The 6,060-nt window shown below is 42.1% G+C and overlaps 1 non-coding gene across 1 annotated transcript; it reads right to left on the reverse strand.

Moving 5' to 3' along the window:
- Window positions 1-2,173: 2,173 nt before the first annotated feature.
- On the reverse strand, window positions 2,174-2,335 carry LOC150012676 (U1 spliceosomal RNA). The gene has a single exon (XR_016511079.1). It is a non-coding gene; the product is annotated as a U1 spliceosomal RNA (small nuclear RNA).
- Window positions 2,336-6,060: the final 3,725 nt, after the last annotated feature.

Raw genomic sequence — 6,060 nt, forward strand, 5'->3', positions numbered from 1 at the left:
GTATGGACATTTCAATGATGTTAATTTTTCCTATCCATGAACATGGTATGTGCCTCCACCTGCTTGTATTTTCTTCAGTTTTTTTCTTCAGTGACTTATAATCCTAGTCAACATTTATGCACCCAGCATAGGAGCACCTAAGTATGTAAAGCAAATCTTGATGGACATAAAGGGGGAGATCAACAGAAATACAGTCATATTCAGGGATTTTAACACACCATTGACTTCAATGGATAGATCCTCCAGACAGAAAATCAATAAGGAGACAGTGGCCTTAAAGACCACATTAGATCAAATTAATTTAATTGATATCTACAGAGAATTTCACAACAAAACAGCCTAACATACATACTTTTCAAGTGCACATGGAATGTTTTCTAGGATATATCACATGTTAGGGCACAAACAGGTCTCAATTAATTTAAGAAGATTGAAATCAAATCAAGTATCTTCTCTGACCACAATTCCATGAACTAGAAATCAATCCCAAGAAGAACACCTAAAAATATACAAAGACATGAAAGTTAAATAACATGTTATTAAATAATGAATGGGTCAACAATGAGATTTAAAAAGGAAATCAAAAGGTACCTTAAACAAATGAAAATGAGGACACAACAATCCAAAATTTGTGGGGCACAGGGAAAGGATTCTTAAGAGGGGAATTCACAGCATTACAGGCTTATCTAAAAACAAAAAACAAACACACACACACATGAAAAATCTCAAATAATCTAACTTTACACTTAAAGTAATTGAAAAAAAAACAACAAGCAAAGCACAAAGTGAGTTGAAGGAAGAAAGGAATAATAATCAGAGCAGAAATAAATGTAATGAAGTTTAAAAAACATGGGAAAAAAAGATCAATGAATCCAAGAGCTGCTTCTCAGAAAAGATAAACAAGACTGACAAACTTTTAATCAAACTCAACAAGAATAAAAAGAGAAAAGACACAAATAAATAAAATCAGAAATGAAAAAGGAGAAGAAGCAACTAACACCACAAAAATTTAAAGGATTGTAAGATAATATTATGAACAACTATAAAGCAGCAAACAGGACAACCTGGATGAAATGAATACATTCTTAGAGATATACAATCTTCCAAAAGTAAATCAGGAAGAATAAGGTTATCTGAATAGACAGATTACACCTTGTGAAATTAAAGCAGCAATCAAAAAACTTTCAACAAACAAAAGCTCTTGACCAGATGGCTTCACAGGTGAATTTACCAAAATTTCAAGAACTAACACCTCTCCTTCTCAAACTATTTCAAAAAATTGAAGAGGAGGGAAGCCTTCCCAACTAATTTTATGAGGCCAGCCTTAACCTAATTCCAAAACAAGATAAAGGTACAAAGAAAGAAAATTATAGGCCAATATCCCTCATGAATATTGATGCTAAATTTCTCAATAAAATATTAGCAAACTAAATACAGCAATGCATCAAAAAGATCACACACCATGATCAAGTGAGATGTGTTCTGAGAATATAAGATTGGTACAACATTCACAAATCAATAAATGTGTTTCACCACATAAACAAAATGAAGGATAAAAACCACATGATTATATTAATAGATACAGAAAAAGCATTTGCTAAAATCCAACATCCATTTATGATTTAAAAAAAAAACACTCAGCAAAATGGGAATAGAGGGAACATATCTAAGCATAGTAAAAACCATATATGACAAATCCACCACCAGTATCATTCTCAATGAGCAAAAACTACAAGCGTTCCCCTTAATGTCAAGAGCAAGACAGGGATGTCTACTTTTACATCTCTTATTCAACATAGTTCTGAAAGTCCTAGCCACAGCAATCAGACAAGAAGAAATAAAAACATCCAAATTGGAAAGGAGGAAGTAAAACTGTCTTTATTTACAGATGATATATACTGTAAATAGAAAATCCCAAAGATTCCACCACAGTTACTAGAACTGATAAATAAATTCAGCAAAGTAGCAGGATGCAAAATTAATATCAAGAAATCAGTTGCATTTTTATATGCCAATTATGAACTAACAGAAAAGGAATTTAAGAAAACAACCCCATTGACAATTGCTTCAAAAATAACAAAATACCTAGGAATCAACATAACCAAGGATGTAAAAGTCATCCTAAGTTATTTGTTGTTGTTGTTGTTGTTGTTGCTGTTGTTGTTGTTTGCCAGGGGAGACCATGAACACAGTCCTTCCTTACCACAAATTATGCAATTGAGTTTCCCACATTCAGGGAAATTGCAGGGGTTAGCACAACTGGAGTGCAATGGATCAGTCTCACCCTGGGAAAACCACCTTTGTGATCACAGTAACTCCCCTGCCAGGTAAGTATAGAAAATTATTTTATGTATTAAGACAACATGCAATTTAAATATTGAAATGTAGGAGATAGGATAAGATGACGGCGGAGTAGGTAGCAGTGTTGTCTGCTTGCTTCCATCACGGAAAAAACTTGGAGTACAAACATGGAGAGGAGTGAGTGAGTGTCGGTTTCAGATAGTGCAGAAGGAAAGGGAGTGTGGGAGCTGCGTGAAAGAGGGCAGAAAGCTCAGAGTTGGGGATAGGAAGATGGTGAAGGAGTGAGGGGAGACTGCGTTTTCAGGCTCCCGAGACCCGTCTGCAGTTTGGGCTAATTGCAGACAGAACATCTCAGTGAACAGCTGGACACTGGCAGGAGTTGAGCCATGGCACTGCTGGATTAGAGAAAGTCCATCTGGGAAGAACCTGTTTAGTGAGGATAGTGGAGGAAAAGGGGATGAAACGGGATTCCTGACTGGGGCAGCTGCCCGAGCTTAGGCTGGAAGTACACAAATGCTTTTTGGCGACCACAGGCTACCCCAGAGAGCAGTCGGGAGGAGAGCGGATCTCTGCCCGCTGGCAGAGACAGGACTCAACCAAGTGGCATTGGCGCCGAAGGACAGGAGACAGCGTGCTGCCGGGCAAGTGAGAACATAATTTTCCTTTATATTTTTCTCTAGTGGACGGTGGAGAGGGGAGGAAAGTTTGGGGGTGGTAGGCCATTCTTGAGGAGCGCAGGCAGAGAGGTGCGCTCATCCACTCCCCAACCCTACCCTTTAGTCCTGGGGGCGCGCATAGGGAAGTGCTCTCATTCACTGGCCCAGGGGTGTGGGGCAGTGAGTCCAGATGTTCCTCGGACACTCCCCAATGGACCTAAGATCAGTGCCCCAATGGGCACAGGGAGGGCCCACTGAACACGCAGAGGACTGTGCACCGACGCCCCTAGCCAGCTCCCATGGGCACTGGGCCCCAGGCTGGAAAACAGACCACTAGTGCAGTCTCTGTTCGTGCCCACCCAGATGGGTGAGGGAAGGTGGGCGGCTGCAACACGGGAACAGCTGGCGGCATCGAGTCACAGACGCTCACTTCCACTGTGCACAAGTGTCCGGGGCCCCGTCCTAAGAGGTGAGAGATCAACTCCCGGAGCTCGGCTCAGTGGGACTAAGGGCACGGGCGCGCGAGCACGAAAACACCTCAGCCCGGTGACAATGGGCGCCAATCGCGGGCAAGCTATCAGGCCGCCTGTGCGAGCAGGGACATGCGAGCAGGGACACCTCGCAGTGAACACGAAAACATCCCAGCCTGGCAACAATAGGTGCCAATCGCAGGGCAAGCTCTCGGGCCGCCGCCCCACCCGTACAGGGGCGCGCACGCAAGGACACCTCAGCTGGCTCCAGTGGGCAGCAAGGGAGCGCACCGTGCCGGCAACCACGGGTGCACACCATTGCGGCAACCGCGGGCACACACCAGTGATGCAAGAAACAAGAACCTCTGAACCGCCACACTAGACCAGCTGCAGATGAAGAAAAAGAAGGCGACACACCAAGGCTAAAACAGAGTAAAAACATCCCTTTTATTTTTTTCACTTTTTTTTCTCTCTTTCTTCTTTCTTTCTTTCTTCTTTCTTTCTTTCTTCTTTATTCTTTCTTTTCTTTCTTTCCTTCTTCTTTTCTTTCTTCTTTTTTCTTGGGATTTTATTTTTTTAAATTTTTTTCTTTCTTCTTCTTTCTTTCTTCTTTCTTTTCTCTCTGTCTTTCTTTCTTCTTTTCTTTCTCAACAAAGAAAGAAAACTACATGCCAATATCACTGATGAACATAGATCCTAAAATCCTCAATAAAATATTGGCAAACAGGATCCAGCAATATATCAAAAAGATCATACATCACGATCAAGTGGGCTTCATTCCAGGGATGCAAAGATGGTTTAATATTCGCAAATCAATAAATATAATACATCACCTAAACAAAATTAAAGACAAAAATCACATGATCATATCAATAGATGAAGAAAAAGCATTTGATAAAGTACAACACCCATTTATGATGAAAACACTCAGCAAAATAGGAATAGAGGGAGCATACCTTAACATAATTAAGGCTATATATGAGAAGCCTGAGGCCAACATCATACTCAATGGACAAAAACTGAAAGCATTCACCCTGAATTCAGGAACTAGACAAGGTTGTCCACTCTCTCCACTCCTATTCAACATAGTGTTGGAAGTCCTAGCCACAGCAATCAGACAAGAAAAAGAAATAAAAGGCATCCAAATTGGGAAAGAGGAAGTAAAAGTTTCATTATATGCAGATGACATGATAGTATACCTAGAAAATCCTATAAAGTCCACTAATAGACTACTCGATAAACAAGTGCTGATGAGGATGTGGAGAAACGGGAACCCTACAACACTGTTGGTGGGAATGCAGACCGGTGCAGCCACTATGGAAAACAGTATGGAATTACCTCAAAAGATTAAAAATGGAACTGCCTTTTGAAACAGCGACTCCACTACTAGGATTATACCCGAAGAATCTTAAAACACCAATTCAAAAGAACTTATGCACCCCTATGTTCATTGCAGCACTGTTTACAATAGCTAAGTGCTGGAAACAACCTAAGTGCCCATCTGTAGATGAGTGGATCAAAAAACTGTGGTACATTTACACAATGGAATACTATGTAGCAGAAAGAAAGAAGGAACTCCTGCCATTTGCAACAACATGGATGGAACTAGAAAGAATTTTGCTTAGTGAAATAAACAAGGCAAAAAAAAGAAAAATACCATATGATATCACCTAATACAGGAAACTAAAGAACAACACAAACAAAAGAACTAAATAGAACAAAGAGCAGAATAGCAGTCAATAGGCGGGAGGGGGGAGGGAGAGAATGGGGATAAGTAAGGGAAGGGTTTAGTCAAAAAACATATATAAATGACTCATGGACATGGACAATGGGGAGGGATATGATTGCGGAAGAGGGGGTGGGTTGGGTGGGGGAGAGAAATTGGGAGAAAAGGGGACAACTGTAATTGAAAAACCAAAAATAAAAAAAAATAAAATAAATAAAAAAGAAAGCTTGGAGTCTCTTGCACCTCTAGGCTGGTGCCGCTGATGCACTGCACCCCAAAGGGGCAGCTGCAGACCAGCTCATTAGTCGGGATCTGCTTAGAAACTGCCACCTGCCATGGGCACTGGGACCAGCAAAATCTAGGAGGGAGTCAATGAGAGGGTTTCTTTGAAACAGCCGGAAGTGTGGGTAGACAGTGACCAGCCCAGACTGTGGGAAACTGTATGAACTAAGTCTAGGTGGGGACTCTCTGGGATGGCAACTCTGGGCTGGCAACCCTGCACCCCAGGCTCGCACATCATGGCACCACCCAACAAGGAAGCGGAACTGGGCCAGGGAGAAAGGCCCATACAGGAAAGCTGCTGCAGAAATGTAGACTCAGGAGGGACCCCAGGCAGGCAAGCAGTATGCACAGGCAAACAATAAGAAGCTGCCAGCCAGGGTTAGACACAGCCCGGTGCTGCGCCTTGGAGCACAGAGACTTTATGGGAGGAAGAGCAAAGATGAGACCCAAGGCTGGGCGGGGACTAGGGAAATGTGCACTGGCTTGCCAGCAGAACAACATTGCTAGACAAGCCTGAGGATTGCTGGAGGGTGCCTCAGGACAAGTGGGGAGAGACCCAACTCACTACGGCTCACAGCAGAAAGCTGCAGCATGCCCATGAGTGAGAGAAAAACAGCCATGGAAA

The sequence above is a fragment of the Furipterus horrens genome, unplaced genomic scaffold (genome assembly GCF_987537825.1).
Source record: "Furipterus horrens unplaced genomic scaffold, mFurHor1.1.pri manual_scaffold_4, whole genome shotgun sequence".
Lineage (NCBI taxonomy): Eukaryota > Metazoa > Chordata > Mammalia > Chiroptera > Furipteridae > Furipterus > Furipterus horrens.